Here is a 24,600-nt window from a genome sequence, read left to right on the forward strand (position 1 = left end):
ATAAAAAATTGAGCAGGAAATTTTGGATATTCGTAATCAAAAGATAGGAATGTTTTTCTTATTGAATTTAATTAAGGTGAAAATATCGTAAACTAAAACAACTCTTTATAGCCTTTGCAGAAATTGATACCTTCTTCATGGTAAAAATTGATTTTGAATAATATATAACTTGATAATTATTTCGAAAATGGCAAGATAAATTTTATGCATTAGTTTCTGATCAAACAAAGTTATCTGTAAAAAGATAAGAACAATAGAGAGTAATACTTCGAGCACCTACGTTGTTATTAATAAAAATTTTAACAAAAATTGCGAAGTCTAAATGCATTTAACAAAGAATAGGTTGTGCTATTAGACTAAAACAAAAAAACGAGGAGAGCAAGCTTGTGCTTTATTTTTAGTAAGTTTTTTCATTCATTTCCTTATTGTAAAGTTTTTTTAAAATGAAAAATTGAGCCCAAGATTTTAGATAATATCCTTTAAAACATATAATTTTTATTCTCTAAGTTTTAGTTTGTTCAAAATTGAAAGATTAACGTTTTTGATTAAGAAGAAAACTAAAACACCCCCTTTCAGCCAACATGCCTTTCGCTTGGGCTCTAATAGAAATTATCAGGGTAAAAAGTGATATTTATTATTTAGGGTAAAAATTTATATTTATTATTTAGGGTAAAAATTTATATTTATTAATTTATAACTTGATAATTACTTCGAAAAATGCCAATTAAGTTTTGCATATTATTTTCTATTCAAACAAAACTATGTTTAAAAAATCTCAGAATTGGCGATTGGCACATCCATTATTTTCCTCGTTAGTTATAATCATTCTTACAATAATTGCAAAGAAATTAATGCACTATTGATATAAATTATTGATATAAATAAAGACAATTTTCTAGAAGAAGAAAGTTGAGTTTTTGAAATTATGCTTAAAATGCATATACTTAATATAGATTTAAAGTATTACCCATAGTTTATTATAGAAAGATTTTTTTAAACATTGTTATTATTTGTCCCTGATGCATTTTTAAACAAAATGATTGAGTGGAAGTCCATTTATCAATAAGAGATAAATATTAATGACAAGAGAATAATGATGGGTCACTCGTCGGAAATCAGAATACAGGAATTAGTTATTTGAGAAAAAGAAAATGCATCCCTCATGTTACATTCATCGAAAATTGTTTTGCTCAGTGGCTCGGAAAAATCGAGGAAGTAAAAGATGTTGACAACTGAACTTGATGCTTTCTCAGGCGTAAACAAATATTCTTATTGTATTTTGACTCGACTGTTATCAATTAAGTACTACATAAAGTGAATTATTAATTAAAAAGTATTAATCAAAAAACTTTAAAAGTAATATTAAATTTAAACTTAATCAAAATTCAAAAGTTTTATATTAAACGTTACCTTTAATTAACTCAGGAAAGAATATATCAATTCGAAATGCTAGTTAAAAGTATAATTCGAAGTTCTTTAGTATGAGTTCGTTAAAATATTCTTTGCGATAAGCAGACTATAATTTTCTTAGTTCCTGTCTTTATCATTTAAAAATCTGAATAAATATTATTTACTAACTCCTAACACACCTTATTTAATTTGTAACTGTTAATAAAGTATGGGGGTCAGGATAGCCTGGTTGGTAGGACGTTAGGCCCATGTCCAAGAGGTAGTGAGTTCCTTCCCCTCAGGTCGAACTGTCCCCGTGTGCGAAATGGGCATAGTTGCACGGTAAATCTGTCGGGGTCACTGAGTCTTTTAATCTCCCATAGCAAATTAGTACCTCTGTGAGGTACTGGATCGGAGATTGGTCGTGATCTGGTTCAGTTCAAAATTACGATCTGTGGAAGTATGAATGATGTGTGTAGGTATTTAAGGGGCTGTGACGTATGTGTATTGCAGAAGTTGAATTCTTGGCCGAAGATGATGCAACTGGAAAACAAGAATAAATCAACCCCTAATAAGACACCAAAAGTAAAATGTAGCATTTATATTCATTTTTGGACTTAACACTGTAAAAAATATCCGTAGTTTTTTTGGAATTTCTCCTCCTATTTAACGGCTTAAAGCCGTTTTGTTGACAAAATGGTATTTTTGTTAACAAAACCATATTTTATTCCGTTTTTCATTCTTATCACAAACGGATTGACCTCGTCAGTTGAAATTCTAGGTTTTGCCATGCAATTTTGAAAATTTAACTTTTATCTTTTCTCCAATCAGTTAACAATTATTTTCTCTACTTGCTCTTACTTTTTAGAAATTGCTTTATAGTTTTGAATGTAGTATAAATAAAACTGCAATTCGATTTAATTTTCAAATTGATACAACATCGAAGAAAATTCTCACTATCACAATTTTTGTGTAATAAAGCGCTTGAGTCAGAGTGGCCCAAGGAACAAAGCACTCAAATCTGAAAAAAAAAATGACCTATGTTCGAATGCCAAAGATGACTGGTCGTTACAAATTTGATCTACACAAAATATTTACATCTGGTGCGAGTAAAGATTTACTTCTTTACTTTCACAGAGAAAAGTTATTCTCATATGGTAAAAGTCTGCTGAGGCAGCAGAGCTGTTTTGTTGTAAAATGTTTACTTGTGATCTAGTTACGGATCTTTGCGTAATCTTTTCGGAAAAAACGTGTTTTTGTCCAACCAAGCAATAGATCCATAAAATATCTTTACGTAGTTTAAGAAATTTCTTTACAACAATTGAAAAATGCTCTTTTAATTAGTATTAATTTTAAAAATTTCAATTGCTTTAATTAACAGTGTGTTTGAACTTGGGAAACAATATTACAATTGATATTAATTACTTTAGATGCAATACTATTAATTACTTAAAGGAAGACAAAAAATAAGTTTTGTACTAAAACGAGCATACGAATTTAAGTTACTTAGACAAATGTTTAGTTTCTTAAAAATGTGCCTGCATAATGTAATTAAAATCATTATTAGATTTAGTTAACTTCGTCGAAAACTTTTCGCGTACTATGAAATGATAAATTACTTACTTCAAATCATAAAAAAATAAGTGTGTAATTTATCAATGTCAAACAAAATGGACTTAAAATCAATTAAAGTAATTAACGATTAGAGTACATAAAAGCTAATTTAATCTTTTAATGGTACACGATTAAATATAGAATTTCAGGAAAATGATGAATGATTCAAAAAGTTTATAGTCATTGAGGTATTGATTTTTTAAAGAAGATGAGTTATAAGTAATGGCAATGGCCATTTCTTGATTGAGAAAATCATATTTTATTCTACGAAAAGTTATATCTAAGCAATGATCTATGAAGTTTGAACATTTGTTCGAATGGATCTTTACAATGCGTTTAAAAGAGTAATTAGAGAGAACGTTTCTAGAATATTGGTATTTACAACATTGTTTTATTTTAAAGTATTAAAAATTGTTGCATAGTAATGGCGTTAAGAGTTTTTTTTTCATTATACATTTTGCTTAAACAATACAGATTTTGTTTCGCAGAAAATGAAGCAATTTTGCTTCTTTGTCACTAAAAACATATGTTCTTTTAAAAAATAACACACTGAGAAAAAAATTTATCGTCAAATCTACCAGAACATAGTAAAATTAACTGTACTTTGGCTCTATGAGAACACCAAAAAAAGCTTTATAATTTTTAAAGAAGATCTTTTATAATAAATTGCTTTCAGCTAGTAATACAATAAAACATGTTTTTTTTATCTTAATACCTTACTGAGCACCATATAATTATTTAAATAGTTTAATAATTACTGAAAAAATGAGCAGAAAACTGTAAATAGAAACATATCTGACGAAAAAAGACTTTTCTTAAAATGATATTACATGAATTATTTATTTATTATTCAAATTATTAATTATTTGAGCACATTCCATTTGAATAATAGTATTAATTTGTTACTCAAATATTTTATCTGGAGTAGTTAAAACAAGCATTTTCTCAAATTTAATAAAATATAATTGGTATTTTAAATAATTAGAAGGAAAAATATGCTTCTTCGTTTAAAGAAAAATGTATTTTTGCATTTTTGGTAGTAAAAATACAATTTATGTTATGTAATACAATTTCTTCGTTGCTCCTGCATTGAAATAACTTTATATTACAGTTATATTATAGCTTACTCTCTAATGATATTAAGTTTATTTAAAATGAAAAATATTTTATTGTTTAAAACAATTTATAATATATTTGCTGATTCAAAAACAAATGTTAAAAAAAAAACTCTCTTGCAAAAAACAAAACTATGTTTTTTTAAAAGCAATTTATTATAAAATTTATAAATGTATTGAGACATTTTAGTTTTTATTATTGAATAGTATATATTGAATTGGTTTAGTTACGTTTCAATCTTTTATATTATGTTTTCCTACAGACATTTTCTTTTCATCCACTCTGGCCTTTAATGCTTATAACTATAAAAATAAAACTTTAGTAATAAAAACATTATAACAACTCCATTGAGGGCTGCGATCAATTTTTCGTTCTAGAAAATAAATTTCCATTACGAAGAAATATGCCACGCAGTTTGTAACATAGAAAGAGAAGTAACTATGCGAGTTTAGAAGGGAGAATGAAAATATATAGACGAACAGCATTTGACAAATATAACTCATTTGTTTGAATGAACCACCATGAAAAAACATCGGTCTTTTGGAAATATACACTTCTTATCTAACCTTCAATAATCATATATTTTGAAGCTACATAGACTTTTATGTCGCCTGTAAATGCTCGTCATCGATATTTATAATTTTAATTCTTTTGGATACATTTATTACAAGTTAAATTTTATCCACTTTCTGTTAAAAAGAAGATGGTTTTCGGCTAGCTTTGAAGATATTTGTCGAGTAAAATTTTAAATATTGATATATTTGAAACAATTATACATATTACAATAAGTGAAACACAAAACTAATGAGAGTGAAATGTAGCCCAAGGTTTAGATGATTGGATTACGAATCGGAAGGTCCTAGGTTCGAACCTCGACCTCATTCAGTTCGACCGAGTGCATGCAGTAAAATCGATGGAATCGAAAGTTCTGTTTTCATATTATTTTATAACTTTTCTACTACTAATGTTCAACTCCGTAGCCTTATAACTGTGAACTCAATCTAGAAGACAAGGAAACTCCTGGATCAAGTATTGTGGTAAATTTGCCTTCGTAGAGGACATTTTGATTGAACTAACCCTCATATGCGTTACATGAAGATGAAAACCTCCCACTGTTAGCTTGATAGCTCTCTAATCAATGATTCATCTATCACTGAGGGTATTTTACGTTAGCACTGTGGTCGGTGTGAGCTGGTTGTGGAATTCGTATCAACCAGCTATCCCTGGGCTTCAAAGCCAGTTCACTCAATTTTCATGGGAGATCACAATCGAGGTGATTCAAGTCACCGTGACGGGCATGGTAACGGTCTGGAGTTACCACTGATGACGAGCTCGTCAACGAATTAGACGGATCAATTATGGATTAGGATATTCAACAAGTTTAAAATATCTGGCAAGGCAGCGGTGATTTGCCTCATTTGCCATCATACTTTTAGGATCAGGCAATCTAGAGCTTGTTTACTTCTATAGTTTTCTTATGTTTGTTGCATTTCTTTTTTCTAATTTAAACTCATTTCTATTCTTTAATTGTTTAAAAAATGGCTATAGGGGGCAAAAGTCTTAAACTTCCAAATAAGTAATAATTACTGAACATTCAGGAAGTAAGTTATATTTCATTATTAACAAATTTAAAAGTTATAACAGCAATAAAATAAGTTGAATCACTTCAGTTTCCGAAATTTTATGAAATCGGTGAACTAGCTGCTAAAAATACAAGTGTTTTCGTTATCAATTTAAATTTTAAAATTAAAACAAATAACTAAAAGCGTATTTTATGCTTACACTGATGAAATTACTGATAGTTAATTATTGGGCATTATGGTGGCGATTTCATATCCGACGGTGAACTGGAACTTGTTTCTTTTTACCACTGAATCACTCTATGCGTCACAGCAAGGCAGGCAGTGGCTGAAATCCTCGTGATTCCATCGTGATTTGAGGCTTCTCTATGAAGGAATTTTTAAAACAAATTGGTTACATATTGATGTTGTACTGACGCCAAATCCGTTTCTAGGTCTCAAACCCATGGAATGTCTGGGGAAGAGCTGGGGCATTTTACAAAAAAATATCAATGTTAAAATTAAAATAATTATTCCGAACTTTGTAACAAGAATAAGATCAATAACATTATTTAGTCTATGTTGTGTAGTTGTTTTCATTTGATTTTAGCAAAAGGTATGGCTTTTAAGGCAAATTAATTAACGGCATTATTTCATATATTTTTTGCTTTCATATTAATTTTTCACCTCTTATTTAATTAAGAAAAATTAAATTAAAATGAAACCAAAACTTAGCAATAAAGCTATAAGCATGAGAATATTGTATTTCCTTATAATCTTCGTGTTTTCTACACTAAGGAGAAAATGTATGGTCAAACTACCTGAATATGGTAAAATTCCCAGTTTTTCTTACTCTTTGGGAAAAAATATAAGCTCGAAAATGTTTACAGAAGCACTTAAGCAATGGTTTTGTCAAAATTAACAATGAACAATGATTTTTTAATATGTTTTTTAATATGTGATATAATTTGGTAAATCCGATGAAGTTTGACAATTTTATTCCATACCTTGGAACATGGCATTAAAAACCCTTTATTATGTTGAATTTACTTTTCAGATTTGCAATTTATGCTGAACTTGTGGTAATAAGAACTATAATTTTGGAAACCTTTAAAGAGTTACACAAGAAAAGAAAATTACCAAACGACTGGTATAATAAGCGTATATTTTAGCCTTTATTATCAGAATAATGATTTTTTTTCCAAAAATGTCATTATCAGATGCCATTACTGTCTATTATTACAATATTATTTTATAAAATGAAAATTATTTGTTTTTCCTTCAAAAATTGTTTTATAAAATTATAAAACAAATATAGTGATCCGAGATAATTGCAAGCAGCTGTATATCAAAGTCTTTATAATAAGATATTTTGAGACTCTCTTCCAGTTACAAATAATAATAATTCCTATATTCATTCCTATCATCATCAAACTTAATAATTTCAAATTCATTAATACTCTGTAAATTGCAGCAAACAAATAAATTTCACGGACGCCTTTTTAATGTTATTCAAATGAACTACTAGTTCTACAGATGAATAAACAGATACAAATTAAAACTTAACAAACATTTATTAATTCTAAAGCAATCTCCATTTAGTGATATTTTCAAAACCTAACTAATTCGAACACTAAATAATCAACTCAAAACATTTCAAGAAGGTTGCCAACATAAAAACCAAAGTTAAAGAATAAAAATTAAATGAAAGCAGCAGCAGCAGTCAGAGTCACGTGACACCAACTATAAAAACATATTACAATCTCTAACAAATACCAAAATATAATTTTTAAATAAAATTAACATTCATAACTATAATAAAAAAACTACGTATTACAAAAGTTGTTTATACTGAAATTTATCATTTTAAATTAATAAAAAACATTTTTGTAACAGTAATTTTATTGATTTCTTGATTGGATTTTGGCATTATAATAAATTTAGTAATGCCAAAATCCAATCAAGAAATCAATAAAATTACTGTTAACTAATATTACAATAAATGATAAGCACAAATAACCAACACTTTGGAAGCATTCCAAGGATAAAAACGCATAAAAAATTCTATTTCTTTTTGTCAATCTTTTCGATCGAGAAAGAAAGTAATGAAAAGAAAAAAAGGAAAATATGTTACCAACCGTAATTCTCTAAGGAGTTTGTGTATACTAGAAAAGTCTATGAGAAATTGAAAGAAATGTTACAAAACCCCTCGGGACGAAAAAAAAAACATCATATTTCCTTTTCATTCTTGTGAAGTGCGGCTTACTAAGACATCATCAAGTTCTGATGAATTTGTTTTGTTTGTGGCAAAAATAAGAGATTAAGAAGACATTTAGTGACACAAGTTGAATTAATATCACTTATAGAACTAATATCACTCAGTACACAGGAAGTGATGCAGCACCGAGAAAAAATCATGACCAAAATTACCAAAATATGGTAAAATTTACCATGTTTCTGGCTCTACGGGTGCACCAAAATTCTCTGTAGTTTTTTACCATAGTCTCTCGGTAAGGATTTTGGTAAAATTAACAATAAAATGTTGTTTTCATTACCATTGTTTTTGGTGATAAATGCGTTGAAATTAGGTAATTTTACTCGAGTATAGCTCTAAAATATTCATTTTGATAAAATTTGCTTTATTTAGAAATATCTGTTGCCTTTGTTTCACGTCAGTTTTTTTTCCCTATGTAAGCTGTGAGTTGACATCTACCAAAATTTAAAATCATAACCATTTGCAAATGTAGAAACGCCTGGGCAAAGCTGAAGTAGATCAGTAGTTTTTATAATATGCTATAAAATTTGGTTAATTTGGTAATTTTATCATGATAATTTACAGCATGGCACAAAAACCATATTTTTTGTCAAATTGACATTTTAGATTTGTATTTTGTACTAAATGTTTGGTCATAAGAGCTACAATTTTGAAAACCACAGTTCCCGGTAAATAGTTAACATACGAGTGGAAAATTTATCTAATGAATGGCTGATAATGCATGTTTTGGTTTCGTTAACCAGAACTATGATTTTTTTAACTAAGAATGTCATTACCATAGAGTATAATAATTAAACAAGAATTCTTTTCTCTGAGTATTATTACATTTGAAGCCCTTTTACATTTCAAATATAAAAACTTCTTGTTTTTATAATATATCGTTGTTTTAATACATGATTAATATAACTAATTTTTTGTTAATTATTATTTGTATAAAAATAGGATTTAATCAAATTAAAAAAATATCAGCTCCAAATTACAAGAGGTTTATTTGTGATAAGTGATTAATAATATAAAATATTTAGTGAATAGTTACAAAATAATGTTTATAAAACAAAATTTTCATAAAATAACTAGTATAAAATATTTATTAAATAATATCACTAGCAGCTTATATATATTATGATACAGGTATTTCAAATTTTCTAATGAATATAATCGCAAAATTTGTAACGAATTGACAAAAATTAGATCGAAATTTTTTTGGAAGTTGTTTAACTTCTGATATAAACAAGAAACTTTTCGCGCAAAAATATTTAGTGATTTATGTCTATGTCATCGAATTAATATCATTTACTACACATGTAAATGATATTATTTGATAAAAAGATGCAAGTATTTCAAAATTAAAAATCTAGCATTTTTATGATTTAAATGAGTGTTTTGTGGTTGATATGATTATAAAAGCATTTTAAATAAAGTAATTATAAATTAAACAAATTTGCTTTAAGTCTGAGGAATTTGCTTGATTTGTTATGAAAAACATGAAACTAAAGATTAAATACTAAATGTCTAATAGAATTCGTATCACTTACTAAAAAAGCAATAGTATTATAAAGGTGATTCAATTGAAAACTACTGATACTTTACTACGAAAACTATTAAACTATTAATAAGAGCTTCAATTTTGAAAACCAGAATTTCTGGTCAACCGTTAACATACAAGTGGAAAATTTATCACACGAATCGTATATACTGTATATTTTGGTTTTGTTAACCAGAATTATGATTTTTTTAAGCTAAAAATGTCATTTCCATGCAGTACAATAATTATACAAGAATTCTCTTCCCTGAGTATTATTACATTTGAAGCCCTTGTATATTTCAATTAAAAAAAACTTTTGTTTTATAATATATCGTTGTAATTCTTGCATGATTAATATAATAAATTTTTTGCTAATTATTATTTGCATAAAATAGGATGTAATCAAATTAAAAAAATATCAGCTCTAAATTACAGGAGGTTCATTTGTGATTAATCTCGTAAATTACTTAGTGACATATGCTTTGTAAGACTAATATCATTTATTACGTATGTACTATCACTAGTGGGCTGCGCCCCCTGCTCGCTAAAGCTCGCCAACCCCCGAAAATTGCTACGCAATCTTATTTGGTATGTTCGCAAACAAAGCTCGCTTCGCTCGCTACTAACTTAGGTACATTGCAAATGCACGAAATTCTAAGAATTCAAAACAATCATTCAAATCCATATAAATACATTTTTTTTAAAAAAAATTACATCTTTTTAGTAAATATTAAGTCATTAAATTAAATTTGAATTTAAGTAAATGACATGTAATTCGTTAAACCTATTAGAAATGTGCTATAGTATAATTCGTGATATAAGTCAAAAATCGTCAAATAAATTCGTAATATATAAATTCGTGAAAAAAAGCGCTTTCGACAAAATACTAAAATAGAGATCTATCGACAAAGACTACTCACTTCTGTCTATCTTAATAGTATGAGATTTCCGCAGCTGATGCTCTCTGGTTATTTCAGTTTCCGTTTTTAAAAGCGCTTGAGCCACCTCAGCTAGATTTGGCATGTGACATTTCTAGCGGCAGTCATTGGTCGATTCGCCGTGTAAGAGAAATAGTAACGTAAACAAGACAAAGCAACCGTTGCCACCGGCGGAAAATAAATACAGCCAAAATTTGGGAGCCACGTAAGAGAATTATATATATTAGATATTACAGGTATTTCAAATCTTCTAATTATTATAACCGTAAAATGTGTTACTAAATGAAGAAAAAAAATCAGCTCGAAACTTTGTGGAAGTTGCTTTATTTCTGATATCAACAAGAAACTTTTCGTGCAAATTTATTTAGTGACTTATGTCTATCTTATAGAATTAATATTATTTACTACACCTGCTTTCTATGATAATAGTATTGTTTGATGAAAAGATACAAGTATTTCGAAATTAAAAATCGAGTGCTGTGATTTACGATGAGTTTCTTGTTGTTGCTATAATTATGTAAGCATTTTGAATGAAATAATTATAATTTAAATAAATTAGTAATACATGTGAGAAATTTACTTCGTTTGTGATGAAAAACATGAAACTACATAGGATTTAGTAACAAATGTCTTATAGAATTCAAGTCACTTACTAAAAATGTAATGGGTACAATTATTTTATAAAGGTACAATTATAAAGATACACTTATTTCAATAAGAAAATTCTTTTTCTTCCAAATATTGTAAATTCATTTTTTATCATTACTAAAACTATTATTTCATCATCAATATCATTATTATTATAAAAAATAAAATAGTTTTAAGGTTTGGTGGAATTATTTTATTTGAGACAAAAAAAAACAAAATTTACAAAGAAATTTAGTTGTGTGTGTGCTTTAGTATCAGTATAACTGATTAAACATACAGTTATACTATCACGATACAATTAGATCACGATAAATCTGAAAGTTCAGTGTTTTCTTAAATACATTACAATTATTTTTGTTATAATGCGAAGAAATTTGGGAATACGTATCTCTTAAAATATGTATCATTTACAGCTTATGCAGTGATACTATAAGTACATATAACATTAAATCAATCCGTCATTGATTTTTAATAATTTTTCAGACTAAACATGAAATAAAATGATTTGTTTTTCCTTCTTGTTTCAAAAACTCTAACATCATTTTAAATTTATGCGTTTTCAGTGTCTTAAGATTCTTATAAATTGAAATGTAGACATCGAATGTTAAATTATTTAAACTATGCTTATTTGTATAGTAATACAAGAAACTACATAAAGAAATTTTCATTTCTCTAACCTGTTTTAAATCATCCTATATATTCCACTGAGATAAACGCTGAGCACGAATTTGTATGAAACCTTGTTTAAATGGAAATTTGTGATTGTTTACCATTTGCATTTCCTATATACATTTATATGGTAATGAAGATGGTGAATAGTTAGAAGGAAATGCCATAACATTAATTCTTAATGTCAAATAAAAAATGTTTCTATTAATATGTAAAATATATAAGTGTGGAAGATGTGATAATGTATTTAGTTAGGTTAATTTTGCTTTCAATAATTAAGATGCAAACTAGGCTTTATTCGAGTCAGCATGGCTATAGTTGTATCACTAACTAATGCATTAAATTTCAGGTTTTGAAAAAGAGTATTACAAGGATAATACCAGAAATAAAATCTCCCATTTTTTTAGGGGGCGAATGAAAAAAATAATTTATTTTATATAAAATTTTCAGAGTTTTAATAGAGGGAAATTTATTTTTACAATAACCAGATCAGTTGCTTTTTTTAGACACTGTAGCTATATTTTAAATAGTAATTATTCTGTAGTAATTATCTGTAGTAAGTATTCTGATACCCATGTCATGCAATCTTTCCTCCATGTCTTTAAGGTACCATTAAAAATCATTTTTTTTCATCTTGCCGTCACACGTTAAGTCAGAACGTTAACTCAAAATCCCCAGCGTTAAGTCAGAATTTCCAACGTTAAGTCGGAATCACTTAACGCAGGAATAAAATAACTTCCCACCCGCTATAATAAAGAAAAAAAAGCTAATATAGTAAAGAATAAATGAAAGAAAAGGAACACAATGAGAAAACAGAAACAAACAACGCAAAGCCGTGTAAACGAAATACTTAGTAAAATAAAAACATGCATTGCCTGCAAAACCGTCAATCCTCTTGAAATTGTTTTTACCACTGTTGTTTAACACCCCATTAACAGTTTTCGAAAATCTTATTAATGCACATTTAGTAAAATATACAAAAGTAAAAAGAAAATTTTACCAAATGAAGGATTTCTATTCTATATGCTCTTAGCTATAGTGATAAAATTACCTCATTTACCAAATTTTGTCACATATTCATAGATTATAAAAAAATATTTTATTGCTCCTCTAACCAAAATAATTAGTAAAACGTCTCGATAAAATTTATCTAGCTTTTTATTATTCCATAGGGACAGAAACACTGTAAATTTTACCATATTCTTGTAGTTTTGACAATATTTTTTTTTTGTGCATGTGGTCTTTTAATGAAGAACCCGACCCTACAGATAAGATTTCCATGGTCAATCATTGTGACAAAATAGGCCACATAGAGAATTTTTTGATGAAACTAACCCCATTTGGAGTTACGAAAGGAAGAAAACCATGAAAATCTCACAAGGTTAGCCTGGTAATCCAAGGACTTCAGCCATTTATCATCATTGGGATTACCTTATTGGTGGGAAAGTGCAAAAATTAATTCTTTAGCCCATTTTCGTGATTCAATATATTTCGATATCTTTTAAGTTGGTTCCTGGTTTACATAATATTTTTGGATCTCAAAGATGTATATTTTTCTTTACTTCATTTAAGTCGTATGTTCGATTGACTTAATTCACATATTGAGTGGCGTAGGTACATATCTATCTGTATAGATTAAATATGATTTTTATGCAATATTACAAAATATTTTTTAATGTTAGAAAATACAGTATACTTTCGTTTGGAGTCGTCTCATCTTCACCAGAATTTTTACCAAAAAAATTATTTAACACATCCATTTAAATGTTTCATTTATAAATATTAGTTCAAGAGAATCTACTTCGAATTTTAAAAAATGCATATGAATTTATTTATTTCGATTTCAATTTGTATCTAAGTATTGCAGAAAACTTAAGCATTTGACATATAAGAGATTTCTATTTAACTTATTTTTTTTTAAATAATTACTTGAGTGTGTTTTTAACACTGTGTTAGAGTAATAATAATCTTTAATGTGTTTTTTCGTAACTTAGGTTACTCTAAAACTTACTCACGCTCTTCCAAGGTATCTCAAATAAAATCTAAGCACAAACGGAGAAGAAATACTTTCAAACATGGAAAACGTGGAATGAAATAATTAAAAACTAAGTATAAACAACATAATTTCACTGAATGTATACCTAAAACAGATGTAAATCAACGGAGTAAGAATGCATGGAGTAGCAGATAAAAAGAAGTAAGCAATAAGAAAAAAAAACATGGTTAGCCATATAAAGGATGAAAACACTCTTGCTAGAAACAAATAAGTAGGATATCATAAGTTATCAAAATTTTTAAAAAAATACTATATTTAACAGTAACAAGTAATTTTAAACAAAAACATGTTTATTCTCAAAGAGACATCTAAGCTGACTATAGTTCACTTATCTGTTCACCAGCAATCCATCACATTGATAAATCAGTTACATAGCAACCAATAAGAATACGTTTCTATTGGGATTAGGAATAAGTATCATCCAATAGGATTTGTGAAAACAGTTAGTTGCCATTCACAATCACAAAATTTCGACAATCAATTGATTTATTACACTCAAGGATGTAGTTCGGCTGTGTGGCTTAGACATCTCTATTCTTCCAGATGGCATTTAATTTCCAGTCTTTTAGAATTATTAAACTAATAATATTAACGTAATGCTAAAACTCCTTGTTGCCAAAAGTTGCAAATAATTATTGATTTTTTTAATATTTTTAAACATAATTTTTTTAATTCTCCAGGTGCTAACCTTTTAAATGAAAATGTCATAAAACGTATAAAGATAATCTAAATTTTTAAGGAGGAGTGGTTGAACCCCGAAAGTGGCTAGATGCATTAGGAAACGTAAAGTGTTATTTTTGTGTAATCACATTGAAGGACTAGATCAGTTAAGTGAGTGAAAATAATAAGAAAGGAAACAATTATAACAACAAAAAATAATCGTACTGTCTGTTCGAGTTGAATGAAGCTGATAGGTAAACATAAGTCTTTTTAATTATCGTTTAAACATGCCATATGAACGTAAAGACTGATTTTAACTTTTAAAGTAAATACTCATTGACTTGGTGATGTTGTGTTTCGGTTCTTGAACATTAAACTAAATAAATTTTTGAATTTATTTTTTGCTTCGAAATATTTTGTTACCCTTTAAGATCTGAGTATTCTTTTAACTTAAGAAATTTATAGCATTTTAAGTTTTATAAGTTTTAGTATAAATACCCTTACAAATAAAATGCATTGGGGTTCAAATAATAATAAACAACAAATAAGTGCACAGTCTGATTTTAGCAAAGTTGCGAATTTGTTTTATTATCTATGAAGCGCACACCTGTAAAAATTATTATTTTTTTATGTTAGCATATGTTGTACTGAATTTTTAATAACAGATTCACAATGATACGATATGAATCATTGATATTTATTTCCAATGAGTTGCTGATACGGGCAAATGAAACCGTTCAAAGTGAAGCCCACTAAATTCGCGAACTCATCCCAAGGTCAGACTTAACTCTTATCATTTAACATAGATGTTTAAGGCCGTGATAACACTTTTAAGTGATAATTTTAAAGTTGCCGCATAATTTTAATAAACGGTAATAATAAAAATAATAACCGGTATGTATAACCAGTTGTGATAATTATTTTAAGCAATTTCCGAATGCTTACACGGTTAAAAGAAATATCGTTCTTTATTTTATCGTTCTCGCCCAGAATCAAGAAATGAACAAGAGATATACGATTCCTCCTCTATTGGAATGAGAAAATGTTAAGTTCATGAAATGGATTAAACAAACAAATCCTTTTTTTTCTATTTGGATTAAACAGTTTTTTATTTACTCATTTTACTTTACGTTTTGATTTACATTTTATTTTGTACTTTACTTTAAACTTTGCATTATGCTTTACACTTTACTTTAAACTTTGCATTATGCTTTACACTTTACTTTACGCTTTACCTTTTCTTATACTTTACACTGAGTGAGTTAAAGACCAGTGATACGAACATTGTCCTTTCTACTTTATTTAAAAAAGTGAACAAGCAGTTCACCAGGGGCGCCTAGTATATATATATATATATATATATATATATATATATATATATATATATATATATATATATATATATATATATATATATATATATATATATATATATATATATATATATATATATATATATATATATATATATATATATATATATATATATATATATATATATATATATATATATATATATATATATATATATATATATATATATATATATATATATATATATATATATATATATATATATATATATATATATATATATATATATATATATATATATATATATATATATATATATATATATATATATATATATATATATATACAGTGGTGGCCAAAAGTGTGGACACTTTTTGAAAGTTTCATGTTTTTCAACTTTGTGTGCTTGTAGAATATATTAATTTTCCCTTAAATACAAACGTTTATATATCAAATTGAAGGTAATTTAATGTAGAATTTAATAATAAATACAGTATTACAATATCTGTATTACAAAAAAATTATGCAACTAATAGTAAGATCTATCTTAGATTTGCATTTTTTTAAAGTGATGCTTACACAATCAATACTTAGTAGGATAACCCTTATTTTTTAAGACAGCTTCACAGCGTCTTTTCATCGAGTGAACGAGTGTTTGGAGTTCATCTTTCGTAATCACATGGTGCCAAAAATCAATTATAACTTCAATAAGTTGTCTTTTATTGGATGAACGTTTTGTTCGTACAAGAATTTTCAAGCGTCACCACAAATTTTCAATTGGATTGAGATCAGGGCTGCTTCCTGGCCATGGTAACATATCTATGCCTTTATTTTGAAACCATGCTTTGCATACTTTTGCTGTGTGGCATGGAGCTGAATCCTGCTGAAAAATAAATGGTGCGTTGTTGGGGAGGAGATCCCTGATGGAAGGTATCAATTTTGGTTTCAGGACAGTTTCGATGTATTTTTCGGCATTCAGGATGCCATCAATCACTTGAATTCGGCCCACACCATCTGCAGACATACATGCCCAAATCATAACATTTGTTGGGTTTTTTGTAGTTGCTTCAATGCAATCAGAATGAAGTGCTTCACCTACTCTATGTCTCACGTATTTTCTACCATCACTACCAAAGAGCGATATTTTACTCTCATCGCTCCAGATTACTTGCTTCCATTGATTTTCTGACCTTTTAATGTGTTCTTTTTCCCACTTAACTCGTTTTTCGCGTTGCTTTTGATTTAAATATGGTTCTTTCCTTGGAGTTCTAGCTTGTAGTTCAAATCCTGATAACCTTCTTCTTATTGTTTGTGAACTTACTGCAATACCCGCTGCATTCATTTCACATCTAATGGCATCTGATGAAATTTTTCTATCTTGAAGGCATAGCCGTTTAATTTTTCTATCGGCAGTAGCACTTGTGCATTTTTTTCGGCCTGATTTGGCTTTCTTTTCCACTGATTTCGTTTTTTCATAACGTGAACAGAACTTTCGTGCACCAGAACGAGTCACTGAACCACTAACTTGTCTTGCAATTTCAGCATAAGAGAGGCCATTTTCTTTCAATATGACAATTCGGCTTCTTTTTGTAGATGTCCAATTAGTTCTTCTTGTTAATGACATTGCTTAAAATTAGTTTAATTAAAAACAAGGACTGATTAGTTATAAAAATAGTTGATAAAATTAGTTTAATCAAAAACAGCAATACTCTATTTAATTGTACTAGTATTCATCATTCCACAAAATATTTCCACTACAATAACTCTTTTACCATGCATATAACCTAAACTATAGTTACAGACATTTGATTGGTATTAAGAACAGTGTTTGTGATTGGCTAGTACGCTTTTATTACAAAATACGTCCCTATTCGAAACGATTTGTGTTCGTTTGTTCTACTAAAATGAGCATAACTTTTTTTCTAATACAGTTATTTTAATTTTGGTTTTGTTATTAAATTCTACATTAAATTACCTTCAATTTGATTTATAAACGTTTGTATTTAAGTGAAAATTAATATGTTCTACAAGCGCACAAAGTTGAAAAACATGAAACTTTCAAAAAGTGTCCACACTTCTGGCCACCACTGTATATATATATATACAGGGGAATCCCGGTTCAACGTTGTCCGTTTCGTACGTTACCATGCTTCCTACGTCATTTTTGCAGGTCTATGAAAATTATACAAACCGATAATACACCGATAATGTTAAATTATTCCGGAGTTTACGTTATCCATTTTAAGAAAACCCCATTTTGTACGTTTTCGTGACACAGACGTTTCAAAATAATTTCTTCTCTACAAATCTCGTTCAATTTTTTTAAAAGAAAAGACTTGTTTTTTAACTGTTTGCAGCTTTTCTAGCATTTTTTGTATTCTACCTTATTGTTCTTTTGTCTGTGACAGGTTCCCCCTTGAGTTAAACCAGAAGAGCTGTATGATGGGCAAAACACGGCATGGATGGTTAAAAGAGGTATGGATGCTTATATTGTAAAATTTGTGAGTGGACATTTTTCCAGCAAATTTTAACCATTGATTCTTGATATTATCCAATCATTTGATGAACGTTACACGGAAAAACTGGTTAGGTAGTCATTTTTTTTTAATTCACGCCCGTGACCTGAAAGATACTTCCGAAGCAAAAGTAAATGTTCTAGAATCTCTGAATTTGACTTCAAAAGGGTTGAACAGTGCCGATTAAAATACATTGCAAATGAATTTTATAAAGCTTATCAGTGTTAACTGCTTCTCCGTATCCAACAGGAAAACTGACCTTTTGGAATAAAATTGCGTGTTTGAGCATCTTCGAATTCGATAACGGGCATATTGACAACAACACACATCCCATTACTTTTCAATCTAATTTAATGTCTATTCCGGATGATAGTGATTAAAACGATGAAGATGAGAAAAAAATATTGAAGGATATGCCCACAACGCATTAAGACTTTGAGAGCATAAGGCTTCTAAAACATTTTCGAAAGTAGCAGAAAAGCAAATTTGCAAACAATAGCATGTATTGAAAGGGGCATTGCAGAAATTGTATCTAAAAACAAAAATTACGTAGATTATGCAAAATGTTTAGTAGTTCATCTCATAAGCTTCATCTTATATCAAAAAATATACTTAGTAACTTTCTTACCCTGATTTTACGTGTCTGGAGGTATATATATATATATATATATATATATATATATATATGTGTGTGTGTGTGTGTGTGTGTGTGTAATGTTATGATAATTCTATATTATTATGGATTTTGCATTCATTCAAATCATTATTGTAGCAATAATTAAGTTTCCTAAAAATTTTTTAAATTAGAGTTAAATAGAATACTGAACGAAATTTAAATAAGAGGGGTAATTTGCATTTTTTTAATCGAAACAAGCAATGCAATAACTCCGAAAGAATATATTCTATTTCTGTTCAGTTCAGTTATATTTTCAAAATATTTAGTTTCGTGTTTTTACCTATAATTGAATCAAAGATAATGCAGTTTTTAATATTTCAAAGATATATTTAGTTATAGGTGCCTAGAGCTAAATAGAGTCGCGTTTCTTATGTTACATATTTTTCTAAAATTAAAAATGACACTTTGTTCAATTTTACTCTTATACGAGTATCAAATTTCGCCGTAAGTGAAACGAAGAAGCAAGAATGAAAACAATATTTAATTTATCTTTCTCGTATTATCGTAGTAAAAAATAAAAATAATCAAATTACTTATTGGAAATGAAAAAGTTTTTGTTACAAGTATGTTTAAAATACATCAAAGGAACAGAAAGCTGTTTTAAGAAAAATTTTATTATCCCAACAGCTTTCCTTAAAAGATTCAAAGTAATGTAAAAATATTAGAAAAGTGTTCCTAAATAAATAGCTCTATATATGTGTGCTATTATCTACAGCTATATATATATATATATATATATATATATATATATATATATATATATATATACAGTGGCGCTCACGTACTTAAGGACAGTGTTTTCAAAATAAATGCGTCATTATAATGGATGAATATTATGCTCAAGATATCTATAATGACGAATTCTACCTTAGTTGAACTTCAATCCTCAAATAATTCATTCGTGATCACAAGTGCTTCATAAAAGTTTATTTAAAAAATATAGTATTTTGTTAAGTTTCTTATACTTAAGGACAGTTTGTCTAATCATGAGTTATTGAATGATTACAATCAATTTATCGATCAATGTAAGTGTAATTTGCTACATTATCTTTGCTTGATGCTTTAAAACAATATATTAATATTTTTTTTCTTTTTTTAGTACAAATTTCAACATTATTATGAGTAAAGGAAAAAATGTTAGCAATGAACAGAGAAGTCGAATAGATACTCTGAGAAAGGAAGGTTTAAGCATTAGAGAAATCGGTAGGTGGTTAAAATTATCAAAAACAGCAGCTTTACAAGCATTGAAATCTATTCAGGTGACCAAAAGTATTGAAAAAGCATCCCGAAAACCGCATCCTTGCAAAACTACCGATTATACGATCAAATTATTCATCGCATTTCTGAAGCTGATCGTCACAAAACCGCCCCTGACATCAGAAAAGAATTCCCTGAATTAACAGGCAAGCACGTAAGCAATAATACCATCAAACATCATTTAAATGAGTTTCGGCTTATGGGTCGCGTATGTAGGAAAAAACCGTTGATGTCAAAGAAGAATATAGCAGCTCGATTAGCTTTTGCAAAAAGACACCGAAACTGAACATCGGCTGACTGGAATCGAGTTATATTTACAGACGAATCAAAGTTCAAAAGAATGGGCTCAGGTGGCAAAAGTTATGTGAGGCGTCGAGTCGGTGAAGAATTTAATGTACGGTGTACAAAATCAACTGTAAAAGGTGGAGGCGGCTCGGTGATGGTGTGGAGTTCACAATATGGTCCAATTCACAAAATCGAAGTCATTATGGATCAACATGTGTATGTGGACATTATCAAGACTGTTTTTCTGCCTTATTACAGGAAACTTCGCTCAAGAAAACCAATCATACAAGCCGATAATGATCCAATAAGGCACGCGAGCAAAACTGCGAAGTCCTTCTTGTCAAGCAAGAAAATTGAGGTTTCGCAGTGGCCTTCCCAACCGCCAGTTCTCAACCCGCTGTGGATAGATGTGGGTGGATAGATGTGGATAAATATGTGAAACAGCAAAAACCAAAAAAATGTAGGTGATTTAGGGAAATGTGTCCAAGAAGGCTGGGCAGCTATACCTCCTAAGCGAAGTCAAAAATTAGTAAATTCGATGCCTCGTAAATGTGAAGCAGTAATTGCGGTAAAAGGCTTGCCGACTAAATACCAGCTCCAAATCTTTATTTTTTGTACATTTTTTACATTGTTATTAATTTTATTAACGATTAAGAAATATTTATTTTGTTGTCCTTAAGTATGCGGAATGCATATTTTTTTCTAAAATGTTACATAATTCAAGTATAACAGTTAGATAAGTGATTTTCATTGTGAAAATATATTAAAAATAAGCTTTTTGTTCCAATACATAATTATCAATTCAATAAACTTATGCGTAAACAATAAATTTTGGATTTTACTTTTCATAAAGACATGTCCTTAAGTACGTGATCGCCACTGTATATATATATATATATATATATATATATATATATATATATATATATATATATATATATATATATATATATATATATATATATATATATATATATATATATATATATATATATATTTATATAACAGAGGGGTAGGAAGAACAATAAACAGTAAAGAATTTAAAGTGAACTTTAAACAATTTGAAATAGAAATTTAACAACACTGTAAAACAATTCGGATCAAACTACAGCAAAAAATACCAGCACTCAGGGTTTCGGTACTTATTATCTTAAAATCTATTTTTGCAGGAACACATTACGGAGAAAAAAAATCTGACGCACTTAATTTTTAAAGTAATAATTACCGTAAAATCATCAAACCACTCTCTGCTGAAATAAATTTTGCTGCAAAAATTATCGTAGAATATTTTACGATAAAAATGCAGTTTACGGATGGTTCATCTAAAGCGTCGGTACTTTACATAGTAATTTGATCCACAGAAAAAAAAAACGTTTCCCTGTAAATAGTCAAAAAGTTACAAAAGGCAAATAAATTCACTTATAGTCTTATAAATTAAAGTTCCTTATTGTGCTTTCTTTCCACACTGTAAAAAATTTGGCGTATCTGAGCTCCAAATATGGTGGCAACTACTTTTTACATCAAGGCGATGTTTCACTAAGTGTTCCACTACACCAAAACAAAGGATAGATACCGGTGTTATGAAACACCTAGGCTGTTCTTTTACGCTATTTGGTGTAAGCAGAAATCATGTTTTCTATTCAATAACTGTAAAATTTAAATATTACTTCAAGATATGATACACATAAGAATCAGTATATTTACGTTTACGATACAATATGGAGCAAGAAACGCATATTTATACACATATATTAAATATTTTGTAAAAGAAATCAAACATACCAAATAACGAAATCATGTATAATCAAACATACACACAGCACTGGCAGAATATAAATATGAATGTGAGTAAAACCAATGTGAATAGAAATTAAATATTATAAAATTATTTTACGCAAGCGATTATTTTATGTAAATCTTATGAGAACACAAATATCTTTATTATAATACAAAAAACATAGATGCATTTTATAATAGTCTACACGAGTAGTGTGTCGAATCATTCCGAGAAAAAGATTCAAAACAAATAATCAACCATAATTAATATTTTTATGAATCATTAAAATGAACTAATACTTACGTGGCTAGTCCATTTTATCAAGTAATCGACCAAGTATGCATTAAGTTCTCAAGTAATCGTAGCAAGTGTGTAAATAATCAACTACAATTAATATTTTTCATCTGTCATTAAATAGGATTGGTACTTACTTGGCTAGCTCATTTTATCGAGTAAATCCAGCAAAAAGCAGTCATATTTCACCAATATATTTCATGTATACAAACCACTACATAGGTTTTCATATTGATAATATCTTGGATTTGTACTTTATTTCGCTTTTAACTTATGGGAATGATCCAAACGCATTAATTGAGCAGATTACAAAACCATATTTATTTCTGCTTAATTTACCAAAATCATTACCAAAGAGCTTCGGGAAAGATTACAGTGCTTTCTTGCAGACCCTATGTATGCCAGAAACGGTTCCAGATATTCTGATAGCTTTGACCATATTTTTTTGTCTGTATAAATTATATTCCTTTCGAATTGATAGTTGTTTACTCCGAGAACACCGTTAAATGCTTAAAAAAATTATAAATTCATAATTAACACATATTAACATAATTATCATTTCATAACAGAAATCTGTACTTTTTCAGCCATCACATTATCAGAAACCTAATCTTAGTTTTTCCATAGAATAAATCAGAAAAAAATAACACATGCCGATACAAATCTTATAAGATCGTATATCTGGATGCAGGTGTGATCAGCACCACCTCAGGCGAAAGACAAACAGCCCTGGGAGTCTAAAGACAACATCTCTTAAGCTTCGGCAATCGAACAAAAGAATTCTATAGATCCCTAAGCGGCTGGCAGAAAGACGAGTAGAGTTCGATTGAAGAACAAAAAGTTTGTTCAATGGAACATTTTGTTGAATGTAAACAGCCTGATTGTTTGTTCACTCCATTCAGTGTTCCATTTATTTGTCTGTGCTGATGTTGTTTGTTGTGATTTCTAGTTTTAGACTTAAAAATATGTACTTCTCGAAAAGTCAAGAATTATATTTCAAACAAATAAAGATACGAATAAAATATTATAAATTGAGTTTATACAAGTATATTTATTTTATTGAATGAAAAAATGCGTTTTCATCTTTTTTTGTTGAAAAAAAGGATCTTTTTTAAAGGAATAAAGCATGTTATTCTTATATAACACCTCAAAAGAAAGCTAATAATAAAATAAATATCGTAAAGGAAATATCAAATGAAGCCCGCTGACAAGAATGCGAACAAAATAAATTGAAAACTCGAATAAAACTAACATATTTCGAGCTGGCATCATGAAGATCTAAATCATTTTACTACCAGTTGCCTTCTTGGAACAAACGAACCTTTTACAATGAGCAACGATCCTGTTTATGTGCAAATGTACTGTAAAAGATTTTGGATCAAATTGAGGCAAAAAGAAACCGGCACTAAGGTTTACAATATTTTTTTAGGTGAAACAGATTGTTACCGTAAAATTTACGGGCTAAAAAATCTGATATACGCTTATTTTTACCGTAATATTTGATGCAAAATTACTGAATCACTATAATTAAATAAATATTACAGTAAAAGTTGCTGTATAAAAATTTTCGATCGAAATGGTACGGTATAATTGATTTTACGAATGCTGTACTTGAGAGGCCGATACTTTTTATTGTACAGTATGGTATAATCCTTCATCCGCCATGATATTTTACACTGTTTGTCAAATAAAGCTTCGTTATAGAAATTCAGTTTTCCATTTTGTTTGTTTGTGATACTGTGTATTAATGTTATAATACTACTGTTTATTTTTAGTTTTAATTACAAAGACATACATTGCTTTATAAATCATGATTTATACTTCAAAACATGATAAGTGAAATAAATATTTTGAGTTTTTTTTTGCAGATAAATATTTTTTATTTTTGTTTTTTAGCAAAAAAATGGTATCTTTAATTATTTATTTATTATCTGAAAAATATCAACTTTTCCAAACAATATATCCTAATCAATCGAAAAATAAATCATGGTTTCAATCAATACTGTGAGGAAATAAATTAAGTAGAAAGCTA

The 24,600-nt window shown here is 28.4% G+C and overlaps 1 long non-coding RNA gene across 1 annotated transcript; it reads left to right on the forward strand.

Moving 5' to 3' along the window:
• Positions 1–280: 280 nt before the first annotated feature.
• Positions 281–21,158, forward strand: LOC147816303 (uncharacterized). The gene is made up of 3 exons (XR_015433754.1): positions 281–400; positions 18,172–18,238; positions 20,055–21,158. It is a non-coding gene; the product is annotated as an uncharacterized LOC147816303 (long non-coding RNA).
• The last annotated feature ends 3,442 nt before the right edge of the window (positions 21,159–24,600 follow it).

Source organism: Parasteatoda tepidariorum, chromosome 1, assembly GCF_982258835.1.
Source record: "Parasteatoda tepidariorum strain Cologne lab strain chromosome 1, Ptep-v5.0, whole genome shotgun sequence".
Taxonomy (NCBI): Eukaryota; Metazoa; Arthropoda; class Arachnida; order Araneae; family Theridiidae; genus Parasteatoda; species Parasteatoda tepidariorum.